This window comes from Pocillopora verrucosa, chromosome 8 (assembly GCF_036669915.1).
Source record: "Pocillopora verrucosa isolate sample1 chromosome 8, ASM3666991v2, whole genome shotgun sequence".
NCBI classification, from domain to species: Eukaryota; Metazoa; Cnidaria; class Anthozoa; order Scleractinia; family Pocilloporidae; genus Pocillopora; species Pocillopora verrucosa.
Window position 1 is genome coordinate 14,452,338 of NC_089319.1, and position 16,256 is coordinate 14,468,593.

The following is a 16,256-nucleotide window of genomic DNA, read 5'->3' on the forward strand; positions in this document are numbered from 1 at the left end:
GATAATAGTGCAATTTAGTGACAAGATGCTAAAAGAGCGCACATTTTTTTAATATAATACAAACGTTCTGCGTGCGTATTGTTCCTTATTTCGGGCAAAATGTAATAGAATTTCCGGACCGGACGCAGCCGGTAATACACTATAACTGTGCATGTTTACGCGATTTAATACTAACTACTCTTATTTAGTATAAATCTACTGGTGTTCTATCACAAATGCCGGTCTCTGAGTGGGGATGCTACTCGCTATCTATTCGGTGAAATGGCGGCTGCTTCTTCGCGCTTTCAAATTGTCTGCGGGAAGAATTTAGATAATTTATTTGTTTAGTTTTGAACGACTAGTTTATACTAAAACAGTTGGATTATTCGCTCTCGGTTTCTATGCGCGATTTAACAAATAGAGAAGCCTTGACTGTGCTCTGTCCTGTTATAAAGCACGCAGGAAGCGGCTAGAGCACGAAAGAAGTGTGGGGAGAAACACTCGACTATGTCTCATGTTTCTCCCCACTTCTTGAGTGCTTTAGCCGCTTCCTAAGTGCTTTATAACAGAACAGAGCACAGTCAAGGCTTCTCTATTTGTTTTATAATAAAGAATCCATTAAATTCCCCGAGCATTACTTTCAATTTTCAATACAAACTTTATTTCCAAAGCGAACAACAGTGTCGTCAGCATGCTCTATACTCTCATAAAGCACGTTACAATAAGCCAATCATAATCCCTGTTGGAATGGTTCAAATAATCTGATTGGCTGTACAAGACTAAAGCTGTCAAAAGTGTCAAACCATCAAAGTTAAAAAACTATCAAAGTTAAAAACTATCAAAGTTAAAAAACTATCAAAGTTCACCTTCTGCGATAGTTTACAAACTAGAATAGTTCGGCAGGTCGAATTTAACAGTTTTGCCTGAAGTTTTTAAGTCTCTAATGCAGAATCTTGAAGTGAAATGTTCAGTGAACTTCAGCCGAATTATGGCTCATAGAAACACGCGAGTTTTTTCACATGACAAGTTAGAAAACAAACTGTTCAAGGCGAGTGTTTTTTGAATGAACGACAGCCGAATTCACCGGAACATGAAGATCGCTCGGGATGACAGCGCAGCAAAACTCGGCTGCAGTGACAGATGTGACTTTCCACTCAACGCATCGGAAAGGATATCAGAACAAGCTCTTGTTTTTTCACTCGAAGGGCGGCCGATGTAGTTTCTGAGGCTTGCTTTACTGTGATGACCGGAGATCGCCATGATGAGCGAGCCGCGATGGACTTCAGCATGATCATATTCGCCTAGACACCGTCATGATTAGAATGAATTTTCACAGTTATGCCAGTTTGGTTATATTTTTCATCATTTCTGTTTTTTTCTGTTTTCTTTTTGAACACTGAACTTTATATACTATATGAATGTTAGCTGTATTTGATTTTTATTTCCGTACGTAAGCTTGCAATCTAACTAAGCGTGAATCAATCTTTAAAACTCGGAATGTCTATTTTGTTTTTCCTTTGAGGATTTTCGTATCTGCTCACGTTTCAATAACGTAAATTACGGCGCCTGGTATGTTTACAAACCTTTATTTGATTTTTCTACTACTTGCCGGCTCGCTTGTTCCGAAATTTCACTTTCAATTATCGGAATAAAGCTAAAAAGAAGTCCCGGAAAAGGTCGAACCTGGTACAATTTGGCAGATGGCGGAACAGCTTTAGCTCAGCCTTGTCTATACTCTCATAGAGCACGCTCTTTCAACCAATGACAGCGCGCGTTATATCCGAACTTTATTATAAAGCTGATTCGGGCCGCGCGCTCCTCAGCTATCACGCGATCGAAATCTCGAGCTCATAATGTAATTGTTAAATATAAAATCTGCAAAGCAAGTAGGTATTTAGTGATGATTAATGATTTAGTGGGAGGAGGGAGGGATAGGGGGGTCGGAACCTTCCACTTCCCGTACCCTGCTCTCCCGCTTCCCGTACCTTTATCGTTTATCTCCCGACTCCCGCCTTTTTCAGTCCTGCTCCCGTCCCCTGTAAATTTGAAGACTCAAAACGCAGTTCTTAGGCATTTTCATTGTTTTTAAACAATCTGCCCAAGATAAATACTGTCATATGGTCTCAGTTTAATGAAGTTTTGACTTACTCGTTTATCTTTTTTGTTTGAGAGTTTTACCATTTCAGTCCATTTTCACGTCACATTTGTTTCAGACATCCGTTTTCAGTGACGACGGTCTTAAAAGTTCTAATTTGCAGTTCTGAAACGTCCTGTGTTCTGATAAAGTTTGATAGTGACTAGATACGCGTCTCCAGCAACCAGTCCCGCGTTTGTTGGGATCATGCAATTAAAATACGGAAATAGGATATGACGGACTTGACCAAACGTCCCAGGCATATTTCTGATATTCTTTTTTATCGATTGGCAAATCTAACTACATCTAAACGAAGTCTTCCATTTGCCGAGGTGGTTGCAGTGATGTCCTTCTGCTTTAAATGGTTGTTGACCTGTCAAGTCTGTCTCCTCTTCCGAGTAATTTCGTGATTTTATCTAAATGACCTTTCCAGGATTTTTTTCCTTCAACTTTTGACTTTGATCAGGTAGCGAAAATCTATCGACATTGCTAGAAAGAGCGCTTGAAAGTTAGTAAAAATAATTAATGGCCAGGTTTGAGAGAAAGTTTTACAGACTTGTGACGTGTGTCGTGTGTGTGCTGGGGGGCACAAACCTCCCCCCCCCCCCCACCTCGAAAAATATTTTCCGACTTTGCGAAGCTCTAAATTTGCGATTTTATAAGATATAGCTCCAAAACTTTGCCATTTCCACTAATTTTAAGGTGCTCTTTCCAGCGGTGTAGAGAGATTTTCGTTACATGGTCAATATAAAAAGTTAAAATAACCATGAAAAGGTCTATTTCACCAAATTCCCTATCACGTTCAACTCAGGAGTCTGAAAGAATCTTGCAGAATGTTTCCCCAATAAGTTGCAACAGGCTATCAGTCCTCTATGTACAGACCTTTTACTGCCGCACCGAAAAATACTAACGTGTACTGAGACCTTATAAAATGGTCTTTGACGACATAGAGTTGAGATACCTTCCTCAAGTAGTTAGGGTTTTGCATTTCTCTCCCGCCTCCCGCCCTTTTAGAATTCCCGCTTCCCACCCTTTCCTCTCCCGCCTCCCGTACCCTTTCCGCCCCCTATTCTCCCGGGCTCCCGACCCCCTGTCCCCCCCTTCCCTTCCCACTATTCGCGGGAAATTTACTATAATAAGAAAAGTTGATTGCACCTGTGTCTCCAAAGAGGTCCAAAATGTTGACCTATCTTATTTGCCGAAGTGTGCACAGTTTAGTTTTATATAAGATAAGAACATGTTTCAAATGTTAGGCTAAAGAGGTTCTTGTACAGAGGGGGTCCAATTAGCAAACTTCAGCCTAACAAGTTCCTAAAAAGTAGGTTCTTACTTGTGGGTTTTTACTGTAAACCTACTCAAGTGTCTGCAACAATTAGCGTCTTATTAAATATTCTTTTCAGCGCCGTAGAAATCAGTGGCCCATTTAACATGAAAGGTCTATTTGAAGTTTCAGAATCTTCGTCCCCTCTCCTTTCAAGTTTCTAAACATTTTATTTTTTGTGCTTCTTGGTATATCTTGCACCGCATTGCAGACTACACTAATTTCAAAGCGGATTCTGCTCAGTAATGTCTTGCAAAAGACGCTGAAAACATCCACTTGGGTGAGTATCACCATACCATCTCCTCCACATAAATTCATGAAGGTATTCTATCAGAAAGTTAGGGTTTGTATTACCATTCATTTTTTTAAACTTTTCTTTTGCTGTCGACCAATTGCTTTGCGTGTGTTGCGTGTGTACCCCAGTGACCGGATCGACGAAATGCAATGAATGATTGACTGTTCTGTGATTCAAACCCAATTGTCTCTGTATCTGGTGATATGCTGCCCACTGGTCGGTGTGCAAAAAACCGGGTTGTACTTGGCGTTATATAATGCCAAAAAGAGTGGCCGCATTTGTCGCTTACGAGCTGTAAGTATGGGTGGGTTGGCACGTACTGCGTATCGAACAAACCAAGTACCCATTTCTCTCTTCTCGGGCGGCGTCTTTTATGAAACTGCGAAAGAAGTGCAGTCCCATATGGTCGTCAAGTTTTTAGGTGATACACCACTTAACGATACCAGACAAGTGAATAGTGCTCTTTTGAGGGAGCTATCAAATAATAGTGAACCGTTCTCTGTTTCCAAAAAATAAACCATGTGCAGTGTTATCCCTAACAGTCAACAACCGTAGAATTTACTGGTTAATAGGCCAATTACCTGGCTGCCCGCTCCTTTTGTGAAACAATTCACTTTGGTCCTTAAAAAAAAAATTAGTTATCATAATCATCGATACATAAATGTTCTGTTGTAGTTAACTGACGTGAAAATGATCTGGTTGCTATAGTTAAGTAAAATGATAATACTACAACAGTAAACAAGAGCTTCTGAACAGAGCGAATTTTTGTTATTGGGTATAAAAATTTGCCGGAGTTCCTCACCCTTGCAACGTGATTTTCTTAGTTTGGGATTTGAAAGTTAGGAGAATGTTTAAAGTTGATTAATACGTTTAATCTTCCCTTAATATCTTCTCTTGATTTAGCCGGGGTAAATTTGTCGATCGGACAATCACCCTTCACTTTTGTTAATGGTAATGGAACCGCGTTTTTATTCCTTTACTTTTCGGCACCAAAGCTTAGCAACAGTTTGGGATATATAGATGCACGTTCAACCTATCAAATGAGCACTCTACAGTGGCAGTATTGGTTACTTACCAAAGTATTCAAACCTTTTTTACTCACCTTTGACTTGTGGTTAAATTTTGACTCGTCAATTTGAATAACGACCTCTGGTCACCAAGCCTTGGGATTGGGTGTAAGACTAGAGCCTGCCAGTCCCCTTCTCTACATTTTCGAGCCATATCGACGCAGACAAGGGGTTATCGCGTGATAACCGTCCAACCACGCGACGTAAAGTAGCCAATTGTGTAACTAATAGGATTACGTGATAGTCACAATAAGGTGCACTGTATTTCATTCGAATTGCGATATTCGAAGTATATAACATAAACGGAAGTTATTGGACTGGAAAGAACTTAATTAGATTCACAATTTCATTGATAGTCTCTCTTACGCCTTATAGTGACAGGCCTGTATCTGGGAGGAATTCACGCCCGTTATGAAGGAGTTCTGAAGATAATGAAACAGAGAAAGTGTTCCCTTGCCAAGGCTATGGAGAAATATGGAGTGGCCAGAAATACGCTGAGGGGATTCATCGGAACCTGTGAGCTAAAAATCTTGGACAGAAATAAGTTCAACACGGTTGTTTCCACGGAGAGGGAGCGTTGTGGAAAGCCGTCGCTCAAAGATATCGAGCTACGTTGCCGAGCTGCACTGTCAGAGTACAGGGCGCAGTCCAAACGATTCAAGGAAGAAGGCAGACTTCTTCCTTTCCTACCTACAGAAAGCTTTTACACCGGAAAATAACAAAGAAACTCTTTAGGCGTTTCATCGACAAAGAGAGGCTAAGGATCCTCCCCTCCCCCACCCGACCACCACCACCCCATTAGTATATCAGATAAAATTTAGGAGATCTATCTAAGATAATTATGATAATGCACTCAATGTTACATACTTAATTTGTCCGGGATGTATATCTTACAGGACTTATCCAACCTGTCCTTTGTAAAGTCCAGTTCAAATCATCACTGACATCCACTGTAGGCCTCAGTCTCAAAGATTCGGCGGTAGCGGAGCGAGATTCCTCCAGTGCGGGCTTTGATCACTACTCAGTTAACTGTGTTAATGTAATGAAAAAACTCCATCTTTGAGTGACAGCTCGGCTGAATAAAGCTATAGTAATTATCATTATTTATAAATATCGTCGTCGCTCAAAACTTGGCAATTAATATATATTTCATTCTTTGTTTCGTTCAGTATATATTTCCAGAGAGAACCAATGAAAACGGAACACCGTTGATCCTAACCGCAGGTAAACCAAGTATAAAAGGATGGTTTTCCACCCTTTTTGGCGGGATTGGAATTGAGAGTTTCTCTGCCTGTCCCTGATTAACACAGCCTGACTTAACAAAGCAGCTGAAGAGATTCTTTAAGAATCGAAACCGCCGGTCCTGCTAGACGATATACTTCACTTTCAGTTTTACCTGAAAAAGATGTCAGCTTTTGAAACACCATTGCGGCCACCAAAAACGCCAGACTACCGTCCAAATCTGGACGAGGCGATGGAATTAACGTACACTGGTCCGAACCTAGAATCGGACCCAGAGGATAGCCCTCCAGCATCACAACTCGAGCCAAGGCATAAAGCTGTATTAGCCAAACAACGCAGCAACGAAGGTCTACGCCTTCAAAAAGAAAGCCGTCAAAAAGAAAACCTTCCGAGGAATAGCCGATCCACGCGGCAGCCAAGGAAGAGGAAACATGAAGACACCATCAGCGCTATCCAGTTCAAGAAGCAAGGAACTGAAACCTCCATTTTAAAACTGGAGAGACACTTACAACAAAAGACTTGCCCTAAGTCGCTTCAATACAAGGCGAAGGCAAACGTCACGCCTGACGAAACCTTTCGACAGGAAATAAGCGCTATTAAAAGTCACGCCGAAGAACAATACGTTAGCGCCCTAGTGCGCTTCCATCAGCGTAGACTTGTTAGTCACAAGAACAAACTTGAAAAGACTAATATTGCCAAGTCTCGATCACAATACAATGTAAATACACGCGAAAGATCACGTTCGCCCTTGAGGAACATTGTAAATACTGATGTCGACAGGATAGACAAAATAGAAAATCAGCTTTCAGAACTGAAAGATCTTATATTTACACGCTTTCAGAGTGATAATAAACATGTTGAAAAGTACAACAGTGTCATCTCTGAAAAATCAGTCGCCAAACCCACTACAGCAAAAAGGCTATCCAAGAATAATAAACGCAAAAAGCATAGAAAAAATACACTACACAAGCGAGTGACTACAGAAAGGGAGAAAAATGAAAAATACCTTAAAAACCTTTCAGACAATACATTAACTGATCACCAAGTCAGCGTGTTAGCAAAAGGGCTCAAATTTATTGAAACACCCGTGACAACAGAGACCACTACCGACCTCTTGAAAACCCCATGGTCACTGACACATTAAAAAAAGTTAATGAGCTTATTGCTCAACTGCACAATGGCAAACATATAGACGATATGACAAAAAAGTGGCTTTCACAGACTCCCAATCCGCCCAGAATACTGATTTTCTACACTTTAACAAAAATCCACAAACCTTTGCCAGTGGGTAGACCGATTATATCGGGCTGCGAAGGACCAACTGAAAGGATATCATCCTTTGTGGATCATTTATTACAGCCTATTGTTCAAAAGCAAAAATCCTATCTCAAAGATACAACTGATTTCATCAACTTTATAGAGAAAACGCAAGTGTCAAATGATACTATTTTAGTATCAATGGATGTAACAAGCTTGTACACAAACATCCCACAAGAAGAGGGTATCACAATAGTATGCCAAGCATACGAAAAATACCACAATAACAGCCCTCCCATTCCGTCCCACTACTTAAAACAAATGCTCGGGCTTATACTGAAAGAAAATTCGTTCCAGTTCAACGGAGTAAACTATCTCCAATGTTTTGGAACTGCCATGGGAACACGAATGGCGGTTGCTTTCGCCAATCTCTTTATGGCAGAAATTGAAACAAAACTGCTTCACCAAAGCAGTATCAAGCCGAGAGTATGGAAGCGTTACATTGACGACGTTTTCTCCCTGTGGGATGTTCGTAAACAAGACATTGATCTATTCATAGAACAAGCTAACACGTTCCATCCAACTATAAAGTTCACGGCTGAAATCTTAGAGACTGAAATCACATTCTTAGACACGGTTGTCTACAAAGGTGAAAGATTCCAAAACGAAGCTATCCTCGACGTCAAAACTCACTACGAACCGACCGAGACCTTTCAATATACACACTATTCATCTTGCCACCCGCCAGGTGTTAAGAAAGGCTTCATTAAAGGAGAAGCTAAGAACTTCTAAGAACAAACTCCACGGAAAGAAATTTCCAGGAGGCCATGTGTAATTTCAAAACACGACTTGAAGCACGTGGTTACCCAAAAAGCCTAATTGAAAAAACGTTATCTGAGGTCTCGTTTGCCGCAAGGCAGTCGACACTTAAAAAACAAACCAAAAAAACTAAAGTCAAAATATTGCCTTTTGTGACAGCATACCACCCAGGGGTTAAACATTTACAACAAATACTGATGCAAGAATGGAACCTCATCCAAAATCAGCCACTGCTGAAAACAATTTTCAAAACGCCTCCGATTATATCATACAAAAGAGGTAAATCGCTCAAAGACATACTCGTCAGAGCGAAGCTTTAATTAAAGGCTTTTGCGTCGCAAACGTAAAACCACACAGGGGAGTCTGTGTAGGCCTGTCTATGACCTTTTCAAATTTGGCAATTAATATATATTTCATTCTTTGTTTCGTTCAGTATATATACCGCTAACAACCCATAATTCCCTAATTCGCTCTGACGAAGGCTAGGGTAAACGCTCAAAACGTCAGCTCTCGAATTCTTGTACCGTGGTCAATTAACCACATGAACTTAGTTGCTAAACCCAAATTTCTTTGTGTGCAAAAGTTTTACATCTCTTTGTGTCTTGTTCTGCGATGAAATTGTCAACCGAAACGGCATCCACAAATCTTTCCGGTTTGAACTGAAACTGAACGCAGCTTGCCAGTTTTCGCGCCTGAATGACGTAGTTTCCTCGTACGTACGATGACTAATCATCGTCCGTCCAATCAGACGCCACGAACCATGCTTTTTCACTCTGAAATTTCGTACGTGCGATTACTATTCATCGTCTGTCCAATCAGACACCGCGAACCATGCTTTTCCACTCTGAAATTTCATCGTTGGCGTCGCTTATTGGCTGTGACTTTAAACTGAAAGATTATTTTCATCACTCTCATTTCAGGAATAAGTCTCAGTACTTATATAAAAACAGTTTATTGATCATTAGTTACTATTAGATTCTCAGTTTGCACGAAAATTTACCCATGATTCACGAATCACAATCCGCAAAACACGGATCACGTTCACGGATCTCTCTCGAAAGTCCCGTAAACTCTCCGGGCCGAAAAGCCATTTCAAAAACTGCGATCTGCCTTTTCTAGAAAGCTGGCCTTTTACTATGATTTCAAGATACGAAAGGGCAAACTTGTTGTAAATTTCACTCCTAGAAACGTCTTCGTCTTTGAGATACGTAGGAAATTACAGCACCCGAAATAAGACCCAGAAAGTCTGGGGAGTTTCGAGAAACGGGCCCCAGGTGAGGCTATCAATTCACTAATCACAACTAAAATTGAACTCTTTTCACGAATCACGAGTTTTTCGCCCTCAAATCAGGCGTCTCGAATTACCCTGTACAACCCTGTTCAAAGTAACTTTTGCTATTGCAGGAAATCTACGAAATAGCTCACTCACTAACTAGCTGACGGCGTAGTAGACAAGATAGCTGCCGTTTGAGGAGGGATACTGCTGAGAATGAAATGATTTGCTACGCTGATATATCATCGACATGCTGCCGACAGCCGACCATTAGGTAGCGATCGATATGTCGACCGTGTGATCACTGCTAGTATCGATCGACGCGAAATTTGGTTCAGCAACTAAGTTCATGTGGTAAATTGACCACGTTACAAGAATTCGACAGCTCACGTTTTGAGCTTTTACCCCAGCCTTCATCAGAGCGAATTAGGGAATTATGGGTTGTTAGCCACACCTTTGGAATGAGTGGTATTTCCAGCTATTGTGTGGTAGTTAAATTGTGCCCATTATTAAAAGATATTTTTCCGTGCTAAAACCATGAACACCGGAAGATCCAGGAGTGGCCAGGTACAGAAAGTTCGAGGAAGCGACACGAAACCAGTAAAAGAATAGACAGTTACTAGTGAGAATTGTAACTGGAATTTTAGCAAATGGGATGGGAATGTAGAGCGTAATACCGTAAAATTCCTGTTAACCCCCACCTCGAAAAAAATTCCCCAGTCTTGTATTACAAAGATCCCTTCGATAATAGCCCCTTTTCCCCCTTCGATTAAGTTTCATCCGAAAACAAGCCTGTCAAAAACACCCAGTATTAAGGTATTTCCCCGATACGAAGCACGGTGTTCCGGCTGTTCTGCGCAGTTCACGCGCCACTCACTTAGACATGCCAGACTTTTTCCGCGAGAGACTTGCTCCTCTTATTTACTAAAATGAATTAAGGACGAAATTGGTTCTCATACATTGATTACAGAGGAAAAGGCTCCTGAAAAAAAATGTTAATTTCTCTAGATGTGCACACCGGATTAATATTATTATTTGCCGACGGGAACCTGATGGATATCAGTGGTATGTAAAAAGCCAGTAAATAGCAGATTATTCGCAAGGTATTTATTCCTAGCCACTAAAAAGATGAAAAGGGTTGTTTTGTGACAACAGGTATGATTGGATTGACAGGAAATGCAACCGATGTGGACTAGTGAAATCACTCCGGAGCGGATCGTTTTTTGAAGGTAGCAGGCTCTCACTATAGCGGCAGGTTCAGTTTCTCTGGAAATGGGCTCAAAAAGATTCCTTGAGAGCCATATTTTTCGAGGGAATTGCGTCGCGCAAAGTTCTCATCAAAATAGCTCGAAAATGTAGAGAAGTGGCCTGGCAGGCTTTAATCTTACACTCAATCCCAAGGCTTGGTGGACCAGGGGTCATTATTCAAATTGACGAGTCAAAATTTAGCCACAAGTCGAAAGTGAGTAAAAAAGGTTTGAATAATTTGGTAAGTAGCCAATACTACCACTGTAGAGTGCTCATTTGATTTCAAATAGACCTTTCATGTTAAATGGGCAACTGATTTTACGGTGCTGAAAAGAAAATTTAATAAGACACTAACTGTTGCAGACACTTGAGTAGGTTTACAGTAAAAACCCACAAGTAAGAACCCACTTTTTAAGAACCTGTTAGGCTGAAGTTTGCCAATTGGACCCCTTCTGTACAAGAACCTCTTTAGCCTAACATTTGAAATATGTTCTTATTTTATATAAAACTAAACATTGCACACTTCAGCAAATAAGATAGAACAACATTTTCGACCTCTTTGGAGACACAGATGCAATCAACTTTTCTCATTATAGTCAATTTCCCGTGTATGGTGGGAAAGAAGAGGGGGGAACCGGGAGGCGGGAGCCCGGGAGAATAGAGGGCGGGAAGGGTACGGGAGGCGGGAGAGGAAAGGGTGGGAAGCGGGAATTCTAAAAGGGCGGGAAGCGGGAGAGAAATGCAAAACGCTAATTATTGTCATTTATTAATACGTTAAAATACTGTCGAAAACAAGAACCCAAAATGTTATTTGACGCGCATTTAGCGTCTTCTGAGCAATCGAGGAAACGAAAATTCACGCTTGGGCTGAAAAACAGGCTTACTTCCGGTGAAAATGTAAACCCTTTTACGGTGGTTACGTCGAGCGGCATTAGGGCACATGTGTCGTGTATTATAAGCAAGTCTGAGTGCGCGACTTGGTTAGGAAAGTATCTCAACTCTATGTCGTCAAAGACCATTTTATTAGGTCTTAGTACACGTTAGTATTTTTCGGTGCGGCAGTAAAAGGTCTGCACATGGAAGACTGATAGCCGGTTGCAACTTATTGAGGAAACATTCTGCAAGATTCTTTCAGACTCAGGAGTTGAACGTGTTATGGAATCTGATGAAATGGACCTTTCCATGGTTATTTTAACTTTTTAATTCATAATCAGCTGTATAAAAAATGGCTGACAACCCGTAACTCCTATTATGATGATAAATACAAACTTTATCGCAACAAAATAATGGCCATCAACAAAATATATCACGCACTATATTATGGTAATATACTTAGACTCTAAGAAAATGTGGGATAACATTAATGTGATTATGAACAAAAAGAGGCCATCTTCCAACATTGAAAAATTGCAAGTAAATGACAAAAACTTTGAACAGCCGTTCTCAATATCATGTGCGATCAACAAGTACTTCTGCGGTGTTCCAGCCGAACTTGCATCTAAACTGCCCAAATCAAATCACCGTTCCTCTTCTTACGAGCACAGGAAAAAAGAATCGTTTCGCGTTATTAGAGTAAATGAAGTGGAGGTCTTATCATTATTAGAAAGTATTGATATTAAGAAATCGTTTGGTTTTGACAAAGTTCATCCTTTGCTATTATCTTCTGCCTCACCTATAATTTATAGTCCATTGACCTATGACATTAATTTATCACTTAAGCAAGGCAGTTTAAAAGTTGCCAAAGTTATCCCAATTTTTAAACAGGGCTCTCGCTCCTTATGTAACAACTATCGCCCTATATCAGTCCTTTGAGCCCTAAGTAACATTTTTGAAAGATGCATTCTTAATCAATTGATATTTCATTTCAACAGGGAAAATATTCTTGTATGGAACCAGTTTGGCTTTAGAGCCGGAAAAACTGCAACTGACTGCTTGGTTGACTTAGTAGATGATATAACTAAAGCTATTGACGAAGGTAGCTATGCTGTATCTATATTTCTAGACTTGAGCAAAGACTTTGACACAGTTAACCATTCCATTTTACTTTCCAAACTTGACCTATATGGCATTCGTGCCGGTGAAAACCAGTGGTTCGTTAATGGTGTCGAGTCTAATTTCTACTTATTGAAATCAGGAGTACCACAAGGGTCAATATTAGTGCTATTTCTCTTTATAGTTTATATAAACGATACAGCCAGAGCTACTAATCACTTTACTGTAAGATTTTTTGCAGATGACACATCTTTAACAGCAGTCGACGATTCCAAGGTCTTTCTCTCCTTTTCTTTACCTGACGTAGACACAGCGATTGCAAACCTAGAACAAGACCTACTGCGCGTCGCAGCTTGGTGCTGTGAAAATCAGCTGTTGATAAACCCAGACAAGACCATGTTTATGCTCATCGCAACTAGGCAGCTGAGGAAGAGGTTTTCCTCTTCTCCTGTGGTGTCCTTTCTGGGCAAGTACTTAGAACCAGTCGCGTCAGCGAAGGATTTAGGTGTTACCCTGGACTCTCACCTCACATATGACTGCCATATTTCCAACGTCGTGTCCTCCTGTGTGGCAGAACTATGCCAGATCAATCGAGTAAAAAATAGTTTTGATGGGAAAACGCTCGAACAATTAATATCATCGTTAGTCTTTAGTAAAATGCTGTACTGTTCGACAGAGTGGTCCAACACTTCTACGACCAACATCAAGAAGTTACAGCTAGTGCAAAACTTTGCTTGTAGAACTAAACTGGCTCTCTGTAGATCAGCTTTTATTTTTCAGAGCCACTGTCATGACTTACAAATGCATGAACCATATTGCCCCTAGTTACTTGAGTAGTAAGTTTGTTAAAATATCGGACATTCATAATCGTAGGACACGAAATCGTGAAGCTCTACAGATTCTATTCTTTAGGTCAGCGTCTGGTCAGCGGTCCTTTGCCTTTAGAGGGGCGAGGCTCTGGAACAATGTATCTCCTGAATTAAGATAGTGTGCCTCCCTAAAGGCATTTAAGGAGAAACTTAAGAGTCACATTCTTGCAAACAGTTATTAATTTTGATATAATTAGTGATATTAATGTAAATAGTCATTAGTTTTTGATATTATTGTTCTGATGAAGTTATGTAAATAGACGCTGAAAAGCCCCTTGGGGAGTACCTATTAAAGTTTTCTTCTATTTAGATGTATTGATCCAGCGAATAAGTTCCGAGCTACCACCAGTCTATGAATGGCTATGCTCAAATAAGTTAACCCTGAATTTAAGTAGGACAAAATACCTGGTTTTCCAACCACGACAGAGAAATAATTACAATTTATATCCCCCCTTGAGTTAGCCGATCAATACCTTGAACAGTCTCACACCGTTAAATACTTAGGATAAGTTATCGATTCCTTTCTGTCATGGCATGATCATACTGATTATATTAGCAGTAAAATTAGCAAAAGTCTAAACATATCGCAAAACTGAAGCGACATGTAACAGTTCAAACTCTTGTAAGTGTATACTGTGCACTTGTACATCCTTATTCAACATACGGCTGCATATTGTGGGGTAATAATTACGAAGCTCCATTGCCTCAGTTGGTGAAGCTACAAAACAAAGCTATAAGAATCATCAACAATGTACCAATTCATGACCATGTTACTCCCCATTATGTAGGCCTTGGCCTAATTAAGCTCCCAGACATATTCAAATTGAGTACGTATAAACTATTCTACGATCATATTCTAGAAAAATAATCTTCTAATTTTGCACTTTCTTTTGTATCTGAGATCCACGATTATACAGTTATAGGGTGTTACTATTGAAATGATACTCCTATATCAATACGGGAGAAGCCCACTAAAAAACTTTTTAATAGAGCACTTTTCTCACATTACCTTTCCCAGTGCTGATAAATGTCTTCGTATGATCATGTTTACTTAAATATTTGTTGTTTAAGGTGTGATTCCTATTCCCTCTCTTATATTTGTATCTATATATCTTATATCTAATTGTATCGCTTCCTTTTACTGTATGAAAAATTGTAATTTAAGGTAAGGGGCATCTAATTAGCTTGCTATATTATGCCCTTCTCCATCCTCTCATCTTACTTGTAATTATTCATTAGACTCTAATCTGTTGAAACGGAGGAAAAATTAATACCAAATACCAATTTTAACTTTTTATATTGGCCATGTAAATCTCTCTACACTGCTGGAAAGAGCACCTTAAAATAAGTAGAAATAGCAAAGTTTTGGAGTTATATCTTTTAAAGTCGCAAAGTTATAGCTTCGCAAAGTTGGAAAATGTTTTTCGGGGTGGGGGGGGGGGGGGAGTTTGTGCCCCCCTGCACATACACGTCACACGTCTGTAACACTTTCTCTCAAACCTGGCCATTAGTTATTTTTACTAACTTTTAGGCGCTCTTTCTAGCAATGTCGATAGATTTTCGCTGCCTGATCAAAGTCAAAAGTTGAAGAGAAAAAAAATCCTGGAGAGGTCTTTTAGATAAAATCACAAAATTACTCGGAAGAGGAGACAGACTTGACAGGTCAACAATCAATTGGAGCAGAAGGAGATCACAGCGGCCACCTCGGCAGATGGAAGGCTTCGTTTAGATGTACTTAGAATTGCCAATCGATAAATAAGAATATTAGAAATTTGCCTGGGACGTTTGGTCAAGTCCGTCATATCCTATTTCCGTATTTTAATTGCATGTTCCCAACAAACGCCGGACTGGTTGCTGGAAACGCGTATCTAGTCACTATCCAACTTTATCAAAACACGGGACGATTCAGAATTGCAAATTAGAACTTTTAAGACCGTCGTCACTGAAAACGGATGTCAGAAACAAATGTGATGTGAAAATGGACTGAAATGGTAAAATTCTCAAACAAAATAGATAAACGAGTAAGTCAAAACTTCATTAAACTGAGACCATATGACAGTGTTAATCTTGCGCAGAATGTTTAAAAACAATGGAAATGCTTAAGAACTGCGCTTTGAGTCTTCAAATTTACAAGGGACAGGAGCAGGACTGAAAAAGGCGGGAGTCGGAAGATAAACGATCGGGGAAGCGGGAGAGCAGGGTACGGGAAGCGGGAGAGCAGAGTACGGGAAGCGAGAGGTTCTGACCCCCCTATCCCTCCTCTCCCCACTAGATCACTAAAAAATCACTAAATACCCACTTGCTCTGCAGATTTTATATTTAACAATTGCATTATGAGCTCGAGATTTCTATCGCGTGATGGCTGATGAGCGCGCGGCCCGAATCAGCTATCGTGCATAGTAACCGAGAGCGAATAATCTAACTGTTTTAGTATAAACTAGTCGTTCAAAACTAAACAAGTAAATTATCTAAATTCTTCCCGCAGACAATTTGAAAGCGCGAAGAAGCAGCCGCCATTTTGTCGACAAACGCTACTCATTATCTATCACCGAATAGATAGCGAGTAACATGGCCAATCAGAGACCGGCATTAATGATAGAAAGCTAGTAGATTTATACTAAATAAGAGTAGTTAGTGTTAAATCGCGTAAACATTCACAGTTATAGTGGGTATATACGCCATGGCTGAATGCCATATAGACGACAAAATGGCTGACAATATTCATGCTACAAGCTTCATGTAAGACTTACGATATGTCTT

At 40.2% G+C, this 16,256-nt stretch overlaps 1 pseudogene; it reads left to right on the plus strand.

The window, feature by feature from the left end:
• The first annotated feature begins 6,201 nt into the window (after nt 1-6,201).
• LOC136283006 (uncharacterized) lies at nt 6,202-8,434 on the plus strand (annotated as a pseudogene).
• Nucleotides 8,435-16,256: the final 7,822 nt, after the last annotated feature.